Genomic DNA, 22,956 nt, shown 5'->3' with positions numbered 1-22,956 from the left:
AGGGGCTGCCTTACTCCCCAGAGACAGGATGTGTGATCCCAGCCACAGACGGTGACCAGCTCCAAAAGCCCATTTTCCCATCTGCTTCCATGGTCTCTTGCAAGTTCCCCGAGTGACAGTGTTTGAAGGAAGGAAGTTGCTCTTGGGAGCCCTAACTTGAAGGCAGGAATGGAGGGAAGCAGAAGTTGAGCTGTGATGTCGGGGGCAACAAGACCACAGTGGAGCCCCTTGGAATTCCACACAGTTGCTATATTTCCCCTTAAAGTGAATTCAAATCAAACAGAATCTAGTGCAGTGCTTAGCACGGAGTAGGAGTCTTAACACGTGATTTATTTCCATTCCTCTTCCAGACCCCAATTCCCTCTATCTGCACACTTCTGGGAGGTTTCCCCAGTCGGATCCTGATTCCAAACCCTAAATCCCGCTTTAACCCAGGCTGACACAGCCACGCATCACTCCATTTACAACATCCTGTTCTCTCTGTTTTATAAGTTTTTTTAACTTAAAAAATGTCAAACCTACAAAAGAGTAAAGATGTAACAATTCAATAAACACCCTTGTGTTAATGCCAAATTAACAGATGCTAACATTCTATCTCATTTGCTCCAGATTTTTTAAATAAATGCATTTGATAAATCAATATTACTGGTACATTATTTCTTTGTATCCTTCCCCAAGTCTATTTCCTTTCCTCCACACTTAGAGGAAATGGCTTTCATGAAGTCACTATATTTAATTTCTTCTCTGATTCTATACTTTTGCTGTGTCAATGAACAATAGTAATAACTGTAATTATTGTAGCCTATATTCCTTGTCACAAATAAGCCCAATGCTCCCTTTGTATAATCTTGTTTAGTATTCATAATAGATCATTGAGATACCCACTATTATTCATCCCTATTTTGTAGAGGCACAAAGATGTTAAATTTATAAAGGTTGCATGCGTGCTCAGTTGCTGAGTCGTATCCGACACTTTTTCGACCCCCACCATGCTCCACTCCCTGTGGAATTTTCCAGGCAATGATGCTGGAGTGGGTTGTCATTTCCTGCTCCAGGGGATCTTCCTGACCCAGGGATCGAACCCGCATCTCCTGTGTCTCCTGCCCTGGCAGGCAGATTCTTCACCACTAAGCCACCTGGAAAGCCCAGTTAAATTTTGTAGAAATGTTAAATTTTGCAAAAATTGTTCTCCAGCAGATATCATTGTTTACCCATCTGTCTTTCTGGTAGACTCTGAACTCTTGGACAAAGTGTGTCTCTTTTTCTGTGTCCCTGGGCCCAAGACAAATAACACAAAAGAGGAGTGCACACAGTAAGTGAACAAGCGGGTCAAGAATCAATGAACCAGTTGCCACGCGGTGTAGCCCAGCCTCTCCCAAACAATTTCCTGTGTCCAGTCCCGGCGGCGAGGTGCTCTTCTCCCCCACTCCTTGTCCCGTGGGCTGTCCTCGTGTGGTTCCCACGAAAGCATCCTCCCCCCACCCTGCGCGAGAAGACCAAGGCTGCTCCTTGCTTAAAATTCTCTTTGCCGTCACAGCATCACAAGCTGCTTTGAAGATCAGGTGCGAGCAAGGCAGGAGTGAGTCCCTGGACTTTCCAGAGGAGTCTGCCATGGTACCAAGAAGGCCTGGCTGGGAATTAATAAAGCTGTGCCCCAGCCTAATCTAAGAGGCCGTCAACACCAGATGGCACAAGCCCCTTAGGAATTCAGTCAGGCCACACAGGGAGCCATTAGCTGGGCACCATGAGTTGCTTTGGACAGACCAGGTGCCCTGCAAACATAACCAAGCCCACAAATATATTTTCCTATTAAGGAAGCATCGTGGGGACTTTCCTGGTGATGAGTGGTTAAGAATCCACCTTCCATTTCAGGGGGCGTAGGTTCAATCCCTGATCAGGAAACTCAGATCCCAAATGCCACAGGGCAATTAAGCCCACATGCCGCAACTTGAGAGCAGCACAATGAGAGAAGCCGGCACGCCACAAGGAGGAGCCCAGTGCAACCAAGTAAATAGATATTTTTTTTAAAAGGAGGCATTGTGTACACAAGCTAGTTTTTACTTTTATTATATATAGGTCAAAGGTCAAATGTGCCTGAAAATAAGGGTATCAATATCCACTCTGTTAAGCCAGGGTGAGCCTTCAATGTGTCGATGCATGAAACTCACCCAGCACGGTGCCCGCAGGCACTGGGAGCCCAAGATCCTGGGACCAGCCGCGACCTCTCCCTGAGGGGCTCACCCGCGCCTCAGCTGACCTTAGCCAGTGCTCACCACTCTGCACACCCACCTCGCTCCCCTCCCCTTCTTCCCTCCTGATATTTTCTTGTCTCAGACCCCAGCCTCTGCTTCATTTTCTGTATAGCTAATTCCCATTCATTGTTTCAAGGGCAAGTTCAAACTTTCTGTCAACACCACCAACCCACCTGAATGATGCTGTCTTCTGGCCTGGGGAGAATCCGACAGCCACTCTGTGATTTTAGGGCTCCCAGGGAAGTCCGCATCTCCCAGTTCTATTGATTGCAATTGATTAAGTAGATAACTTCCCAAAGCTTTATTACAGCGATGACAACAACGGTAACGATTTTCTTTCTCTCTGCCTGGCTCAGCTTCACTCCCCATGCTTAGCACAAGTCACCATGTGACAAATTCCGTACTTAGGGAATTTGTGGCCTTGCTCCGCCCTCATCCTAGGGCATAATTACCATCAGGGCGGGTCCTCTGTCTGCCTGATCCCAGCTGCATCACCAAGGTCTGTATCGGACTCACAAAGGTACTGAAAAAAAATACCTGCTCTACACATGGCTGATTCATTTTGCCATGCAGTAGAAGTTAATGCGACCTTGTAAAGTAACTATATTGTAAGAAAAATTAATAAAATGATAAAGAAATGGAAGAAAGAGTGGAGAAAGGAATAAAAATGGATCACCATTTCTGGAAACTAAAAAAAAAAAAAAACAAACGCTTGCTGATTAAAAGCATAGACTGAGCTCTTAAACTAAGCAATGGAGCGCGGTAAACACAAACACCCTAACCTCACGAAGGTTTCAGAACCTTGACGCGGGCCATTACCGCCTCTGAGCAGAGGAAATGCACGTGCGATGGCAGCGGGGAGTGCGTTAGCAGATGAGTCCAGGGGCTCCGAGAATCTAGGGCTGGTTTGCAGCTGAGCAAGTGGGGCAGGCAGGCAGGCTGGACCCAGGTAGCTGTGGTCCTCGACCGGTGCCATTTCCACCGAGTGACTCTGCCTCCACCAGGCTGGCAGGACTCCCAGGAGGGAAAGGACTGGGCGAAACGGCCAGCTGCGTTTTGTAGACTCAGTGGTCAGAACGGTGCCCAGAAAAGAGAAACCGAGGGTCTGATGGATGATGGAGCGAATAAGTGTAGGAATGCACGAGTAAAACTCAAGCCCCTGAGAAAATGGACTAACTGGAAATAGAATCAAGGAGTAGAATCAAGACGGCTCTCTGGACTGTATCAGACGAGTGATTTTTCCAGTCAGAGGCCCGGAGGGACGCAGAAAGGTGAGACGCTGAAGGACCCGCAGACTGGCCGCCCGGGTTCAGGAACACAGCCCTCTGCTGCCCCCTTGTGGCGCCACTTGCCAGAGCGCATCCAAATACCCCGAGTTGGGCATTCAATCGGGAGAAGGAAATGGCAACACACTCCAGTGTTCTTGCCTGGAGAATCCCAGCGACAGAGGAGCCTGGTGGGCTGCTGTCCATGGGGTCGCACAGGGTCGGACACGACTGAAGTGAGTTAGCAGCAGCAGCAGCAGCTGTGCATTCAATCTGCAAATGCAGCCATTCACAGAAAGAGGGAAGCTTCTGTCTTTTCACTGCAAGGCTTCTGCAACGTGGTAACTTCAGACATCATTGCGGGGAAAGTGGGGGGCGCTGAGTTTGACTGGGGGAGTACTGACGGTTTCCATATATACACAGAACCTGATTCAGATAAGCTTCAGCTTTAGCGTGTACAGTGAGGGCTGCTATTTTCTAGGCTTGACCAAGAAAGAATGAGAAATCAAAGGGAATTCTGTTCTTCAGACTCTTGCTTTCAGAACTTGAATTTTACTCTTCTGATGATTGCGGGGATGGTAAACTGTGTATTGAGTGTTGTGGTGTCAAAAGTGTGTTGCTACTCTGCTGAAGGGAATTGAAATTTGAATTTGAAATTTGTGCTGAGTTGTCACACGGGGTTCAGTAGACCTTTATATTTCATAAATAAACCCTTCTTAGAACAAGAGAGTGAAAACTCAATCCAAACTGCTAAATATATTTCGCAGGGCTGAAAATCGCCTTTGTGTTATAAAGTACATTTCATTTTGTTTCAGTCTTTCTTTTTTGCCCTTGGTAATGACATTTGTCACCATGCATCCTGACAGTTGCTCTAAGGACATGCTCCCTGAAAACCTTATTAAGGAACCTCTCATAAGTGACAGTGATCCCACCACTGAATCACAGAATCATGTGGCGTTACAATTTGAAGGAAAGTTGGGGAATTATAGTCTAATTTGGGGGAGGAAGTTTCACTTGGGCACAGGCAGAAGCAGCTAGATACTAAGACATGTGAGTAATTTCAGGTGCTGCCAACATCATACTTGGTTTTATGTCAACTTTACATGAACTGAAAAGGAAAGAACACGTATTAATTGCCTGCTTGTGTCAAGTATTGCACTAGCTGTTTTACACTGTTGGTTCATTAGCCATCACTGAGAGGGTATGAAGGAGATCGTTACCATTATCTATTGCTGTGTGAGACACTGCCCCCAAACTGACTGGCTTGAATAACAGGTTCTCATTTTTTTTCTCTTTCTTTCCCAAATTGACCAGACTCAGCTATGGGTGATGCGGTTGCAGAGACACAGTAGCCGTGGAAGAGTCTCCACGGGTAATGCTTACCCTAGGCCGAGTTCCAAGATTGGTGCCGGTTGTTGCAGAGCTCAGATGGAGCCATCAACAGGGTGTCCATGCGTGGTCTCTGGATGTGGTGTAGGCTTCTCCAGACCCATGGGGTCTCTCTGAACCCATGATGTCTGGGTTTGGAGAGATCTCGTCCCAAGAGTGAGCACTCCGTGAGAGAAAAAGTAGGAGCTCCTGGGCTGAATAAAGACAATGACTAACACAGGCAAAGTATTTGCACATAATTGTATTGGCCAAAGGCGTCATGGCGCCAGGCACAGTGCCAGATTCCACGGAGTGGAGAGGTCAGCTTTACCTCCCGATGGGGGGGGCTGCTGCGGCCACAGGGCGGAAGGGTAAGTGGATGGAAGATGTTGCTGGGCGATATTGAGACCGCGCAATCTTCTACAGCGATTCACGTATCTCCCACTTGCAAATGGTGCTAACCACGCCCCCGAGGAATCCAGGAGCTCAACTCACCACAGGATAGCTTCAGCTCAAAGCCAGACTCTCATTAGCTAAATCAGATCCAGAGATGGAGGTTTTCCGAGGAGCGATTCTTTGAATCAGCATCTTGAGTACAATTTATCTCCATCTGTGGGACTGTGAGCTAAATATCAAATCATCCACTGGACACCCATCAAACATACATTAGGGAGTAGAATGACTTCAGTGGACATTTCTTTTAAAAGGATGAGAATCGGGAGCACACAGAAATTACTCGTCTCTAGTGATTCTGAAATCCAGTTGGGCTTTTGTTCCCAGGGTTTTGATCCAAGGCCAGCCCTGCTCCCCGGGTTGCTTGCTCTCCGTGGTTCTCAGTCCCCTGTCTGAGTCATCCATTCACTTCTCACAAGAAGGAGCCTCCTTATAGCCTCCTCTGCCTGCCCCTTGCCCTCAAGATGCCTGAGGGCCACTTTTAAGAGATCCTATCCATTTTGAACTATTTCTGTACATTTTGGTCCAAGCAGACAATGTTTCTGATAAAACAATAATAATAGTGACAATAACTAAATCAATGTCTTGTGCACATTATGTGTTTGTAATGCATTTTACTGAGGTTTAGTCTATTAGAAACCAGTTATACAACCAGCTCTTTTTGAGATAATTCTCCCCTTGGCTTTAAATCAGAATCAAGATTCTGTAAGAAAAAATATCCTTAACTTTTTTAAAAGCCATTTTTGCATAGTTCAGGGGCACTGTTAAAAGTTTCCATAATTTTTTCTGAAATCTTCACAATGGTTTTAATAACCACACACTGAGACAATCTTTACCATGATAACTTTGTTCCTTTGCCTTCTTTTTTCTTCAGTCTTCTACTGCCTAGAAACAAACCAAAAAAATTGGATCACTCAAATTTATCTCTTACTCTCAAACTGTAATGCTAAACCATCAACACATACCTTTTACCTTAAAAATATATCCAGAATATAAACAACTCTCATTATTGAAGGAGTCTTTTGGGCCTAGAAAAGAGAACAACAGTCTCAAAGGCCCCTTGCTGAATCATCTAACTTTGGAGAAAACAAACTTTAGTTCCATCCTGATGCTCCAGGCCAGCTGCATCTATCTGGGACTTATCACCCCCTGTCTGGAAACCTACCACCCCCTACACCCGCCCAGAAGACTTATCACCCCCTGCCCAACTACAAGTGTCATCTCAACAAAAGAATACGCAAAATATCACGCCTGATTGACGTTTCCCTTATCACTTCCACAAACCTCCCTATAAGTATGAAGCCTCCCTGATCCCTTTCGGCGCTCAGCCTGGTCATTAGGCCGACTGTCGCCCCTCCTTGCCTGAATAAAGGTAACCTACTTCTGTTGAGGTCGTCTTTCCTTTTCTGCCTCGCCGGAACTGTACCTTACAATTATTTCCACTATAAAAATCCTAGTCCAAATCTCTACCAAAACTATTTCAATAATCTTTTCACCATTTTCCTTTATTCAAACATATTCTTTATCGTCTATATCCACCAAACCTAGAAGTCATTCTTGTAAAACCTATGTTAGATTTTTATACCTCTCTGCTACAAACATCCAAAGGCTTTCTCTTTTACTCTATATAGAGTAAACTCTTTGCAGTGGTCTATAAGACCTATATAACCAGCTTGCTCAGTTCAGTTCAGTTTAGTTCAGTCGCTCAGTCCTGTCCTACTCTTTGAGACTCCACAGACTGCAGCATGCCAGGCCTCCCTGTCCATCATCAACTCTGGGAGTTTACTCAAACTTATCTCCATTGAGTCAGTGATGCCATCCAACCATCTCATCCTCTGTCATCCCCTTCTTCTCCCGCCTTCAATCTTTCCCAGCATTAGGGTCTTTCCAAATGAGTCAGCTCTTAGCATCAGGTGGCCAAAGTTTTGGAGTTTCAGCTTCAACATCAGTCCTTCCAATGAACACCCAGGACTGATCTCCTTTAGGATGGACTGGTTGGATCTCCTTGCAGTCCAAGGGACTCTCAAGACTCTTCTCCAACACCACAGTTCAAAAGCATCAATTTTTCAGCACTCAGCTTTCTTCACAGTCCAACTCTCACACCCATACATGACTACTGGTAAAACCATAGCTTTGATTAGATGGACCTTTGTTGGCAAAGTAATGTCTCTGCTTTCTAATATGCTGTCTAAGTTGGTCATAACCTTCCTTCCAAGGAGTAAGCATCTTTTTATTTCATGGCTGCAATCACCATCCGCAGTGATTTTGGAACCCAGAAAAATAAAGTCAGCCACTGTTTCCACTGTTTCCCCATCTATTTGCCATGAAGTGATGGGACCAGATGCCATGATCTTAGTTTTCTGAATGTTCAGCTTTAAGCCAACTTTTTCACTCTCCTCTTTCACTTTCTTCAAGAGGCTCTTTAGTTCTTCACTTTCTGCCATAAGGGTGGTGTCATCTGCATATCTGATGTTATTGATATTTCTCCCAGCAATCTTGATTCCAGTTTGTACTTCATCCAGCCTGGCATTTCTCATGATGTACTCTGCATATAAATTAAATAAGCAGGGTGACAATATACAGCCTTGACAGACTCCTTTTCCTGTTTGGATCCAGTCTGTTGTTCCATGTCCAGTTTTAATTGTTGCTTCCTGACCTGCATACAGGTTTCTCAAGAGGTAAGTCAGATGGTCTGGTATTCCCATCTCTTTCAGAATTTTCCACAGTTTATTGTGATCCACACAGCTTATTGATCTTTTGTAGTGATTGTATCATATCTTGGGATCAGCATCGATCTCATTCTGAGAGATGAATAATTTATCAGCAAGTGTAGGTAGATCAGCCATATCAAGAGGACACCCAGGCTGATGGATCTGCAGTGTTCCTGACACCTTGGCTACTCATGTACGACCCCTACATAAGGCCTGGGGTTGCTAAGGGCAGAGGTGACCAACTTCTCCCACGCACTAGATGTTCTGGTGCCACGTCTATGACACAGGCTCCCTGTGGGCCTCAGTGTGAAAGATACAGGTGCACACACCCACTGCCCACTCTTTATGCCCTACTACACTCTTCTTCCCCAGACCTCCTCTTTTTCTCTTAGATACTGTATATTTAAAAGAAAATATACTAACCCTGAAGCTTTATGAAGGTCTGTGACTCCATAGACAGCAATCACCTTGTTTAAAGACAAGAATGATAAACATGTACTGGCAGAATGAACACGTGTGAAGGTCCTGTGCTAGATGAACTCATGCCTCCTTTGTATACTCTAAACAATTCTTTGCCACGTGTGTGATCACCCTGTTTATTGCAGATCCCAGAGGGAAAGCAAGACGAAAGCTGTGAACTGCCCGAGCTAAGACGAGAGCCAAAACGGTCCAACTCAAATCCTGTGTTGATTGGATAGCACATGGTGGGCTCTTATTAAATTCACTCCATATCCCTTTAAAGGGGAAAGGATAAAACTCACAAGGGTAATATGGCTCTAATAATGAGGTTTATGTAGGAGGGATTTGTAAAATGCACCATGCTATATGAATTGCCAGATTCACAGTAAATTACCATGATCCCCATTTCTCTGATGCACCTGCTACTTCTTGAAATAAAAACCATGAAATAAAAATATTAGCGATTAGAAGGTGAGATCTCAGAGATGACCAGGCCAAATATTTTTCATTTTGGAGATGAAGGAACTGAAATGCAAGATGGAGTGACTTAGCTAAAATCCACTCACAAGTTAGTCCCAGAGTCAGACTCAAGCTCCAGGACTAGTCAACCCTCTTTGCGATGTCATGTACACCTTCAAACCAAAGTTTCATCCCATTAATTATCTCATTAAGCTGAGCCCCATTCCCCAACCCCATTTGAGCAGAATTTAATCAAACTAGATGAAGCACCAACTATAACTAATCAGATCTATGCTCCACACCCCATGCAGACCCACTGCACCCCCTGAAATAAGGTAGTAACTGTGGTGTGCTCATTTCCTCTTTGTAGACCTGACCCCGATGTAAAATGTGGAGTGTGTTCAGGTGGGCTTTGAACCCTTGGTTAGCTCCACGAACCTATGATTCTCCTATTTTGGCACCATCTCATTTTCCTTCTATTCTTTGTGTTTATGGTCCACGGCTGCTTGAGTGGTGGGAATAAAGAAAAGGACACTAACACTAATTAATCAATTTCTATTGTTTAATTTGCCTGTTTGCTTATTTTACTTTGAAGCAGGAATCTTTAGGTGCTAGTAACAAAGATCAAATCTGACAAATACAAGGGAAAAGTTTACGGGTGCACTTCTGGGAGGAGAGGGGTTAGTTAAAAAATTGAAGGCAGGCCTCAGCCAGGAACACATGACATGAGGATATAATGAGTTTGCACATGTATACCATTGCAAATAGTGTAAGGCTCTTGGCAGAGCAGAGGTTATGGAAGGTTTATCTGTGTCACCACAATTCAGATACACTCATTGTAATCACCCTCTGTCTTTGTGTAACCTGAATCAGGAGGCAAATTCCAAGGCAGCTCTGTCTCAGCTTAGATCATGATCCCACGCCCTGGAAGGGCAGGATGGGACCCCTTGCCTGGCCAACTTGCCAATACTGCTTTACAAGGCCACAGACATGTCCTCTCAAAGGGAAATCAGAGAGCTGGCATTCAACACCGTGGACCTGAAGGCTGGGCAGGACAAAGTGCTCTTCTCCGTATGTTTTAGCTTCCAATTCACGCAAAAATACTGAAGATTCACAGAAGGTCTTATGAGACAGCTCCCGAAGACAGGGACTCACACCTGTGAGGTCTGTGATAATTCCTGTCACTCTTCTATGCCCCAGGACTCTTGTTTGTGAAACAGGGGAATGATAGTAATTGTCTCCGAGAGTGAGGAAAGGATGTCTAAACCTTGGATACTTAGAGCCAGCCTGACATATTGACGGCACTCAATGTTAGCTTTTTCTCATCATCTTTGGGCCTTCATAATCTTGCTGAGCTTTGTTTGGGTTTCCCCTCTTTATAATGCAACCAGTGCTACCAGATCCCCTAATTGCAATGATGGTATTAGACGTACTAGAAAAAGGTTTGTAATGAGGTAGGTGAAAATTATAGAAATTAATGGTAAGTTTTATAGAAAAAATGAATTACTGTCATCATGCGTATGCATGCTCAGTCGCTTCAGTCATGTCTGACTCTGCAATCCCATGGACTGTAGCCCACCAGGCCACTCAATCCACGGGATTTTCTAGAGAAGAAAACTGGAGAGGGTAGCACCTTCCTCCAGGGGATCTTCCGGACCCAAAGATTGAACCCCTGTCTACTGCATCACAGGTGAATTCTTTATCAATGGGCCACCAGGGAAGCCCGGATTGTCATGATAAGTATAATTATATTATAAATGAGAAACCAAAGATCCCAATGACTGAGTTCATGGGTAAACAGCTCCTTTTTTAACTGTTTATTCTCTATTGGAGTACAGTTAATTAACGAGGCTGTGATCATTTCAGATGTACAGTGAAGTGGTTCAGTTATACAAATACATGTATCTATTCTTTTTTAAAACTTTTCCCCATTTAGGTTGTTACATAATATTGAGCAGAGTTCCCTGTGCTATACAGTAGGACCTTGTTGATTATCTATTTTAAATATAGCAGTGTGGACGCGTCCATCCCAAACTCCCTAACTATCCCTTCCCCCTTCTTCCCCCGGTACCCTCAGCTCATTCTCTAAGTCTGTGAGTCTGCTTCTGTTTTGTAAACAAGTTCGTTTGTATCATTTCTTTTTAGATTCTGCAGATAAGTGATGCTATATGATATTTCTCCTACTCTGTTTTACAACCAGCATTCTTATAATAATAATAAAAAATAAATGACCATATTATTTAACTAAATCCATCTCTGTAAGAACGCTGGTTATGTCCATTCAGGTACAGACTGGATCCCAAGTTTCTTTCTTTGCATCAGTGTTTTCCTTTAAACCACCCTCTACCATATAGATGGAGGAAGCTGGCCTTCAGACCAGGTACCTCAGATGCCTGCCAGAATGTGGGATAACAGGACTCATTTTGGTCCAGCCATAGTCAAGGCTTGGCAAGGGCTAAATGTCTTGTTTTCTAGATTTTTGTACTCAAGTGCATAGCAAGAGTCACAATTTCCCCACAGGTTAAAAAAAAAAAAAAGAAAAAACTCTTCAAATTCCACCACTGAGGAATCAGTCAAACTTGAGGATCTGAGGGAATTTGCAGCAGGTGTAGAAATTCAGACAGCTATAAATTATTACTAAATTTGGCACCAAACGGAGAAGTATTTCTGAATAATTCTTTTATGCCTGTCATAAGAATTTGGCACGCAATTCTGTGCTGTAATGCACGCCATAAATACAATAATTTATGGTTTGTTTCTACCCAGTAATATGCAGAGTCGTACTTAACTTGGGAACAAGCACAATTAGAACTATAATCAGTTGTGACATTTCTTTGAAATGTTTCTATTTAATTATTTTTTTTTTGTGATAGACTGACATTAATAGCTTTTTTTGAGGAGAGAAATCATAATAATTACTCCAGAGAAAATGACAAAGATAAATGATATTCGTGCAAGAAGGCAGCGCTGATCGGGAGATTGATTGGTGGTTGACTACGTGGAAAGGAAGATGAAAGATATGCTGCTTTAGTCTGGTGCACCTATTAGCATCACCTAAAGAGCAGAGAAGACATGGTCAAGTGTAGTCCCTGTGTCCTCTCATTTTATGGACGTCTCTGGGTACCGGTGACTCTCCTCCAAACAGTAAAAAGAGTTCAGGCTTTGAAGTCAGAAACATCTGGGGGAGAATTCTTGGATCACTAAGTACATTCTATCAATCTGACTGGAGGCAGGCACTGTTAAAATGCATTAAGCAACTACTTACATTTCCTCATTTGAATAACAAATAAGAATACTAGTACCCTATTCCCCTTATAAGAACACCAGACATACCATATAGCATTCACCCTCATGACCTCATTTTAACTTGATTGTATCTGTGGAGACGAAATTCCTTAGTAAGCTCCCATTCTGAATGACTGAGGATTAGGACTTCAACTTTTAGGGGACACAGTTCAACCCACAAACAATTCCCTGACCTGGAAATTGGATTTTCCAGCTCACAAAGCTTTTCCATATCTGATAGAATTATGTTTTATAGAATCCTCTTACAGAATATCCACAACCACGACCAATGGATTTCATTTCACTCTTATACACATGGTAAACATTCACATTATAAAAACATCTACTCAGCACTCAACATTAATCAGCATTTTATATACTTCCCCTCCCCACCACCAAATCCTGACAACAATGCAAAATACTATTAGTCCCTGGCTTCCAAAAGTAAACAGAGGCTCTGAGGAAAAAAGTGACGTACACACGGCTACAAAGCTCTCTGCTGGTTTTATAAATGACCCACCAGCATAATCGATGTTGTTCCTTTCTTCCTCTGCCCTCTGTTCATCCTTTATGACCCCATGGACTATACAGTCCATGGAATTCTCCAAGCCAGATTACTGGAGTGGGTAGCCTTTCCCTTCTCCAGGGGATCTTCCCAACCCAGGGATCAAACCCAAGTCTCCCACACTCCAGGAGGATTCTTTACCAGTTGAACCACAAGAGAAGCCCACGAATACTGGAGTACTGGAATTCTAGAAGCCAAGAATACTGGATCCCTTCTCCAGAAGATCTTCCTGACTCAGGAATCGAACCAGGATCTTCTGTATTGCAGGCAGATTCTTTACCAACTGAGCTACCAGGGAAGCCTTCATCCTTTGCCAGGGACAATTATTCCTTCATAACTTTTTGACTCAAGGGAGGATTTTGTAAAACATAGTTTACCCAAAACAGTTCTTCTGACCTGGATCATAGTAAAGCAGAACCAACTTTGATCACCACTGGATATATAACCTCCTTCAATTCTTTACTTACTCATCTTTGAATTTAGAGCCACATGTTAGTAAAGGAGACAGAAATTGAAGCATGGTTCCCATAAGCTTGGAAATTCCAGAAAGAGGGCATTCCAGCAATCAGGCTACTGTTCTGAATAGCATGACTACAGATATATTTTACATTACATTAGCTTTCAATATTTTCAAAAGAGGACAGCCTTGAACTAACAAATACTTGGTGGGTAATTTTTACTCTTGTATGTCTTTTCTTTCCCTGGGAACTTGAACAATTTTGCTTAAGGAGGCTATTCTTCTACTGACTTTTGAATGCTTAATATAGGTCACATCCTGGTTGGGCTCCTGCCGACTCAGAGTCAACACCAGCTTTTTTATTTGTTTCTTACTGTTTGTTTCTTTTTTTTTTTTAACCTAAGAGAGGAATGTGTTCAGATGCCTAATGGATGTTTCAATACCATTTCCAACTCATGACCCGTGACATTTTTCTAAATGTTAAATTTCTGATTAGAAAAATGTGTCCCAAGAAAAGCTATTTGTGAATGAGATGATGCAAGCAAGCCAGGAGCAGACTGTCAATAAGGATATGGCCATTGCTACAAAAAGGTAACTTTAAGTAACCTTACTTTATCAATGAGAACACAAGGAAATACAAAAGAAATACAAGCAACAATAGTAGATCACCGCATGGCTTAGTCAAGTCAACCTGGAAGGCAAAGGATGCTGCAACTACAGTGTCCAAAGTATGAGACTGAATGGCAAACACCCAGACACTGAAACTTCCCATGGTGACTACACATGGCCCCTACTCCTTTCTGTATTTATTTTTTGATGGCTGAGGTATAAAACCAAACTCCTCCATGCGGTACCCATGGTCCTTCCAGTTCTAACCAGGATGTGTGTTTCATGCCTCTCCATCTGCTTCTTCTTACCTCCGTTTTCCATCCTTGCCCTTTCTCCATGCCTTGCCTCTTGGCCCCAGACAGTCTGGACAGGCTGCTTCCTTTTACTGGAATGAATGACCTTTTGCAGTCTCTGTGACTCTCTATTGAATCACTATGATCCTTACAGAATTCTGTAAGAAATGACTCTAAAGCCTGATGACTTGGAAACAAACCTTAGCTTTTTCTTTTTTGGGGGTTGGAGTGTTTTTGTTTTGTTTTGTTTTGTTTTGTTTTTGATGGACATAAGTTTGAGCAAGCTCCAGGAGTTGGTGATGGACAGGTGAGCCTGGTGTGCTGCAGTCCATGGGATCACAAAGAGTTGGACACGACCGAGGGACTGAACTGAATTGTCACTTTTTAAATTGGAAGATAATTGCTTTACAATGTTGTGTTAATTTCTGCCATCCAACGATGTGAATCAACTCGAAGTATGTGTATACCTCCTGCCTCTTGAGCCTCACTCCCATCTGAACCTGAAACTAAGTTCCCTTGCTATAAAGCGGCCCCCTACTCACTCTCTATCTTAGCATGGCAATGTATATGTGTCAATGCTATTCTCTAATCTGCCCCACCCTTCCTCCCTACCAATGTCCACAAGTCTGTCCTTCACTTCTGCATCTCTAGTCCTGCCCTGCAGATAGGTCCGTCAGTACCATTTTTCTAGATTCCATACAGACGTGTTAATACATGATATATGTTTTCCTCTTTCTGACCTACGTCACTCTGTATAACAGACCCTAGGTTGATCCACATCACTGCAAATGACCCAGTTTTGACCCTTCATGTGGCTGAGTAATATTCCATTGTAAACACGTATAAAGTCTTCCTTATCCACACATCTCTCAGTGGACACCTAGGCTGCTTCCAAGTCCTGGTTATTGTAAACAGTCCTGCAATGAATGAACACCGGGGTGTGTGTGTCTTTTGAATTATGCAAACCTTAGTCTTTCCATCTAGAGGATGTCTGGCCTCTAGAGAGATGCTTTAGTTTCTTTGTGCCTCAATGTCCTTGTCTAATAAACAAGAATAAATTATAATGCCTACTTCCTATGGTTACTCTGAGCATTAACTGAGATAATATATGCCAATCTTAGAATTGTGTCTAATGTAGAGTAAGTACTCAAAATCTATTAAGGATATTAAATTTCCTGCTTATATGCAGGTCAAGTCTAGTGTCACTTCCTATAGAAATCTGCCATGGGCTCTTCCAGACCATGTGCTAATAATCAGTTGGCCAAGGTGGAAAAAGTCGCCTTGTGGCATTCCCTAAGCCTAAGGAATTTCTTGCAGCTTCCACTCACACTCTCTTGTTTCCTTAATTCATTTAGCTTCAGTTGATGAGCTTAATGATACGAGAGAGGCCAGTTAACAGCCAGCACCAAATGACTGAGGTTTCAGGGATGTCATCTTAAACCATCAAGGTGGGACTTCCCTGGTGGTTCAGTGGTTAAGGCTTCACCTTGCAATGCAGGGGGTGCTGGTTCGACCACTGGTTGAGAAGCTAAGACGCTACATGATTCACAGCCAAAAAAAAAAAAAAAAAAAATCAAAACATAAAACAAAAGCAATACTGTAATGCTTTTACAATATTGACTTTTGAAAAAAAATAATGACTTTTGAAAAAGAATTGCTGAGAAAACAATGGAAACAGTGAGAGACTAGTTTGGGGAGTTCCAAAATCATTGCAGATGGTAACTGCAGCCATGAAATTAAAAGACACTTGCTCCTTGGAAGAAAGGCTAAGACCAACCTAGACAGCATTTTAAAAAGCGGAGACATTACTTTGCCAACAAAGGTCTGTCTAGTCAAAGCTATGATTTTTACAGTAGTCATGTATGGATGTGAGAATTGGACTATAAAGAAAGCTGAGCACTGAAGAATTGATGCTTTTGAACTGTGGTGTTGGAGAAGAGTCTTGAGAGTCCCTTGGACTGCAAGGACATCTAACCAGCCCATCCCAAAGGAAATCAGTCCTGAATATTCATTGGAAGCACTGATGCTGAAGCTGAAACTCCAGTACTTCGGCCACCTGATGCAAATAACTGACTCATTGTAAAAGACCCTGATGCTGGGAAAGACTGAAGGTGGGAGGAGAAGGGGATGACAGAGGATGAGATGGTTGGATGGCATCACTGACTCAATGGAGATGAGTTTGAGTAAACTCCGGGAGTTGGTGATGGACAGGGAGGCCTGGCTTGCTGCAGTCCACGGGGTCGCAAAGAGTCAGACATGACTGAGTGACTAACACACACACACACACAAAACTACATGTTTTGGGATGATCTGTTACTCAGAAAAATGTAACTGATAGATTGTGCATCAACAACAATCATGCATTGCTGATTGAGTGTTCACATTTAAAACTTTAGTAACAGAGTCTGGAAAATAAATTCTATGCAGGACCCTGTCTAAAGCAAAGGGTATGAAAGAGAATCTGATAAAGGGATCTGAAAATTGTAACCTGAGACATGCAGAAGGGTTGATTTCTCCTCAAAGCTTTATTAGCAGTGACCACAGGACTGGGAAAGGTCAGTTTTCATTCCAATCCCTAAGAAAGGCAATGACAAAGAATGCTCAAGCTAACACACAGTTGCACTCATCTCACAACTAGTAAGGTAATGCTCAAAATTCTATAAGCCAGGCTTCAACAATACATGAACCATGAACTTCCAGATGTTCAAGCTGGTTTTAGAAAAGGCAGAGGAACCAGAGATCAAATTCCCAACATCAGCTGGATCATTGAAAAAGCAAGAGGGTTCCAGAAAAACATTTATTTCTGCTTTATTGACTATGCCAAAGCCTTTGACTGTGTGGATCACAACAAACTGTGGAAAATTCTTAAAGAGATGGGAATACCAGATCACCTGACCTGCCTCTTGAGAAACCTGTACGCAGGTCAAGAAACAACACTTAGAACTGGACATGGAACAACAGACTGGTTCCAATTCAGGACAGGAGTATGTCAAGGCTATTTATTGTCATCCTGCTTATTTAACTTATATGCAGAGCACCTCATGAGAAATGCTGGGCTGGATGAAGCACAAGCTGGAATCAAGATTGCCGGGAGAAATATCAATAACCTCAGATATGCAGATGACACCACCCTTATGGCAGAAAGGGAAGAAGAACTAAAGAGCCTCTTAATGAAAGTGAAAGAGGAGAGCGGAAAAAAATTGGCTTAAAGCTCAACATTCAGAAAACTAAGATCATGGCTTCTGGTCCCATCACTTCATGGCAAATAGATGCGGAAATTGTGGAAACACTGAAAGACTTTATTTTGGGGGGGCTCCAAAATCACTGCAGATTGTGACTGCAGCCATGAAATTAAAAGATGCTTACTCCTTGGAAGAAAATTTGTGACCAACCTAGACAGCATATTAAAAAGCAGAGACATTACTTTGCCAACAAATGTTTGTTTAGTCTTTGTAAGGTACAGTTCAGGCGAGGCAGAAAAGGAAAGACGACCTCAACAGAAGTAGGTTACCTTTATTCAGGCAAGGAGGGGCGACAGTCGGCCTAATGACCAGGCTGAGCGCCGAGAGGGATCAGGGAGGCTTCATACTTATAGGGAGGTTTGTGGAAGCAATAAGGGAAACATTAATCAGGCGGGATATTTTGAGTATTCTTTTGTTGAGATGACATTTGTAGTTGGGCAGGGGGTGATAAGTCTTCTGGGCGGGTGTAGGGGGTGCAAAGTTTCTGGACAGGGGGCAATAAGTCTTCTGGGCAGGCATAGGGGGTGGAAGGTTTCTGGACAGGGGTTGATACATCTCAGATAGATGCAACCGGCCTGGACCATCAGGGTGGAACTACAGTTCTGTTTTGTTTTCTCCGAAGTTAGATGATTCAGCAAGGGGCCTTTGAGACTGCTGTTCTCTTTTCTAGGCCCAAAAGACTCCTTCAGTCTTGGCTATGGTTTTTCCAGTAGTCATGTATGGATGTGAGAGTTGGTCTATAAAGAAAGCTGAGTGCCAAAGAATTGATGCTTTTGAACTGTGGTGTTGGAGAAGACTCTTGAGAGTCCCTTGGACTGCAAGGAGATCCAACCAGTTCATCCTAAAGGAGATCAGTCCTGGGTGTTCATTGGAAGGACTGATGTTGAAGCTGAAACTCCAATACTTTGGCCACCTGATGCTAAGAGCTGACTCACTGTAAAAGACCCTGATGCTGGGAAAGATTGAAGGCAGGAGGAGAAGGGGATGAAAGAGAATGAGGTGGTTGGATGGCATTGAAGGAGGAAACAGACAGAGCTGGACTCTGTCTTAGGCCAGGCTGCGAGAATTAGGCTACATGCGTGGTCACCCTCGCAATGGACTCTGAACTTTGTACCTAGTGTCTATAGAAATGGCATACCAATGGAAAACAAGACCTCCCGGATAAAAGAGCCTCAGGACTTGTACTTGGACTCTCCATTGCCTAAAAGAATATGCTAATTGTCTATGTAACAGAACAAAGTGGTAAATTCCATTATGTTTATCAGGATATGACTACAGGCCTCTTGATAAATATCCACTGTTTATCTAGTCATGGGTTAACTTTGATAGTATCTCTCTTTTACCTTGTCCAGACTAGTTTCAAAAAATTTGGGGAGGTGGGTTTGAGCAAGTACACTTAGGGTATATAAGGTTTCCACAAAAACTGGTTGGGGTCCTTGGCTAAGAGAGGACTCTGCCTTGGGCCCGCCGGTGTAATAAACTGCACTCCACTATCTGCATTGTCCTTCTGAGTGAGTTTGTCTCCAGGAACGTGTGGCTACAACAGCATCACTGATGGGATGGACATGAGTTCGAGTAAACTCCGGGAGTTGGTGATGGACAGGGAGGCCTGGGTTGCTGCAGTCCATGGGGTCTCAAAGAGTCGGACACGAGAGAGCAACTGAACTGAACTGAACTGAACTGAACTGAGGCAATGGGGGCTATACCCGGCTAACACTCTCACAAATATGTGTCTCCACTTGGAAATGGTAGTGAGGAGTTTCATAGTAATCTTTCAAAACAGGCATGATCAGTTTGTGGACATTCTTCTGATTGGTTGATTGTTAGTGGGGGTCAACATCAAGAACTTTCTGATTCCAAAGTCTGGGGTCTCTGAGCTTGTGGCCAGCATATTGTTAACTTCTTTCTGGAGGGGGTTTCAGTATCTGCAAAACAGCTCAAAGTATTGTTATGTGTATTCCTTAAGGGGGGACAGGGACTCTGCCCTCAATGTTGCACTATTGTTTTTGTTTTTTTTTTTTCCAACTGTTCCTCCCTTATCTCTGCATCCCCTCCCTTTTCCTACTTAGCAACTCTTTGAACTTGCCTGGTGGAACTCAGGAAAGGTCATAGAAGCTGCATGAAGCCTATTTCCTATAACCAAAAAATGTGGGACGCAGAAAGGTTTTTGTGCCCAGGAGCCCCATAGGAAGATCCTGCTCCATGTATCAATCTCTGTAATAACAGACACCTCCAGGCTCTTCATCAAGGTTTTGTACTGCTATCCTTCCAGAAGTCTGTCATTCTCTAAATTTGCTCAAAGTCATTGTTTTGCTTTTATTTGATCTCAAAAGCACATACTTATTGTAACAACCCCCACCCGGGGATCAAACCTGTTTCACTTACATCTCCAGCATTGGCAGGTGGGTTCTTTACCACTAGCGCCACCTGGGAAGCACATATTGTGGTTTACTGTGTGTGAAAATTAGTGTCAGTGCTATGTTCTCCTCTAAATAATTCCATTTCACAGCAAGGAAATCAGACAGCCATCACCTGCCTCCAAATTATTGTATATTTTTAATTATCAAGAACATCTTGTTTACTGGCAACAACTTCAACAGAAACCCAAGTGATCCAGCCTCAGAACATAGGGATCAGAATTTAAACCTTTATTTCTGCATTTAGTAACGAAGAGCTGTGAAGCAAGGTGAGGAGTATCTCCGTGTGGACCACATGGAATTAAAAAGCAACAGACTCACCAGGGAACACAGGCCAGACCATAATTCTTTTCTCGGACATTCTGCTAATGAATATCACCTGTTTCTTACTCAGGTGGGCTGCACCATGGAGACCAAATGTAATGTGTGTCCTTTGAAATCTTTAGAGGGAGGTTTGTGGAGTAGACAGTAAGCAAATTTCTAACATTCTTCCCCTTCATTGCTGGCTGGCAAACTCTTCCATTTCCACTGAGATGAAACCATCATTACTCTGGATCTTTCTCGGCCTCACCAACGACCCTTCCAGGAAGAGACACAGTTGATCTGGACTCAGGCTCCTCTTCACAGATATATATCAACAATGTATTAACACTTGTCATGAAACTCTGAAGGCATTGATTTAATCTCTAACTTTACTTGACATTAAGTTTCTTGAAGGAAGGGACCGTTCTGACTCATCTCTTTATTTCCTGGTACATATTCAGAGAAGAAAAGGACCTGCAGATACCTGCTGATGATGATCAGTTTGCTGACTCAGACAAGCACACACTTTAGAATCCGCTCCTGGGCCATAATCTTGGAGAGGTCCAGAATGGTGTGTTTTTGCATAATTGCCTTCCTTTCCTTTTATTCCACGTCTGGCAATTATTTGAGATAAACACAGCTACTTTAGCATCTCCCTAAAAGTCAGTCCCACTGATGAGTAATATCTAAATAGCTTCCTGTGGCAGGCTGAACCAAGACGCACAATGACGTTCATGTCCTAATTCCTAGAAACAGTGACTATGTCAGTTTAGATGTTAAAAAGAACTTTGTGATAATGACTATAAGTTAAGGATATTGAGATTCATACTATCCTGAATTATCCTGGTAACCACAGATAGTCAGAAGGCTGCTTATAAGAGAGAAGCAGGAAGGTTAGGGTCAGAGAGAAGAGATGCAAAGATGAAAATAGGTTGGAGGGATCTGAGGAAGGGGCCATAAGCACAGAGCCTCAAGGTGAAAAAGGCAAGGAATCAGATTGTCTTCTAGATCCTTGAGGGGAAATCAGCCTTGTTGATGACTTAACTTCAGCTCTCTCAGACTTATTCTGGACAGATGACCTCCAGAATTTTATGATAATACATTTTTGTGGTTTTCAGTCACTAAGCTGGCAGGAATTTGTTATAGTTGCAAAGGAAGATAATGCACTTTCTTATCAAGGCGACTGGTGTCCCTCATGCAGGAGTTGTAAACCATGGGATTCCAAGTAGAGTAACACCAACTCCATCACAGCACAGAACCCAGCTCCATCCTGTCCCTTATGTGAACGCCCTCCTGGAATGGAGGAAAGAGATGGGTCTGTTAACACAAGTTCATGGACCCGACACACAGGCAGGCCAAACAAACTGAGATGTTGGAATTTGGAGCAGAGAAAGATTTATTGCAGGGCTGTGCAAGAAGACAGGTGGCTCATGTCCTAAAAAGCCCCTAGCTCTTGAAGCTTTGGCAGAGCTCATTTAAAAGCCAAGTGAGAAGGGAGGGTCACAGGGGGTGGTGTCCCAGGTTAGCCTTATCATCCTGAGGCTCTGGGAGGGCTGGGGCTGTGTGCTCAAGGTCTTAAGTAGTTAACTTCTTCCATTTGGTGGGGGGTTTTCACATCTGAGAACAACTCAACTACTCAGGAAATGTGATCAGATACTGTTCCCCGGGTCCTTCAGAGAGGGGCTGGAGCAGAGACTGTGGGGGAGGGCCACCGGGGAAGGCCCCTGGGTCCTCCTGGGCTACATGTTCAAGAGATCACTTGTGTGATATGACGGCACGGCATCTTTTACACACTGTGAATTCCTTTCTAACTCATGTTTGGACAAAGACAATTCCTACAGTCTGTGATGAAGTGGACAACTTGGGTCAATCAAACTTTCAAATGTACTGCTGGCTACTGTTCTCGTTCTAGATAATTTTATTCATCCAAAGGATTGGTCATAAAAAGAGGACACCATGTCCCGGAAGGCTTAGCAGCACCCTCACCAACTCCTCCAATAGCCTCCTTTGACATTAATTCTTCCTTTTCTTTTCCTTGACCTCTGTCTCCAGGAGGGGAAGTTGGCAGGCCTCCAGCTGCACAAATATCTCCCAGAGAAGAAAATGACATGGAGATGTTTCTTTTCCCTCCTTCTCCCTGCCCTGACCCTGTGAGCTATTTCCTGCCAAGCAATTAACATTTCAGACTCATTTTCTTAAGTTCATAAAACCTTTTATTTCTGATCTTTTATTTGGGCCATGTTTTCCTTTTCATAATACATTTTTCATAATTTACCATTCATTTACATTTCAATTAAGGATGCTGACTGTTTGTAAAAGCTACCCTGATGGGGGAGTGAGAAATAAATGATTGAAGTCGCTATAATCTGCACTTCCATTACCACCTCATTTACCCTAATGACACTAGAAAGATTGTCACCCTCGATATAGCTCAACCCAGTAATAAAAATTCCCTTTGGAGTCCAACACAAGGGAGCTATAGATATTTGCACATGGGGTTGGATATGTTAATGAGGCCCATTGCTGGCTGGACTTTACCCCAGGAGTTCTCAACCAGGAGAGTCTCAAATAGAAATTAAACTGTATCCAGAGCCTCCCAAGAAGATGCCCAAGGGTTTGAATAATGAACATTTAACAAGAAAGGCATTCGATTACCATCACCAGGGTCATAATTCCCTTGTCTTCCCTGGTGCTCATTTTGCACATATTTTTGCTTTAAGCAGAGAGAGAGAGAGTATAGAAGGAAAGATACTGAGTGTGTGTGGAACGAGCTAAGTGACAGACCTGTTCAGAGAATGTCTGCACATCCTCGCCCAAG

This window comes from Cervus elaphus, chromosome 21 (genome assembly GCF_910594005.1).
Source record: "Cervus elaphus chromosome 21, mCerEla1.1, whole genome shotgun sequence".
Classification (NCBI taxonomy): domain Eukaryota; kingdom Metazoa; phylum Chordata; class Mammalia; order Artiodactyla; family Cervidae; genus Cervus; species Cervus elaphus.
Note: the sequence above shows the minus strand (reverse complement) of the source record.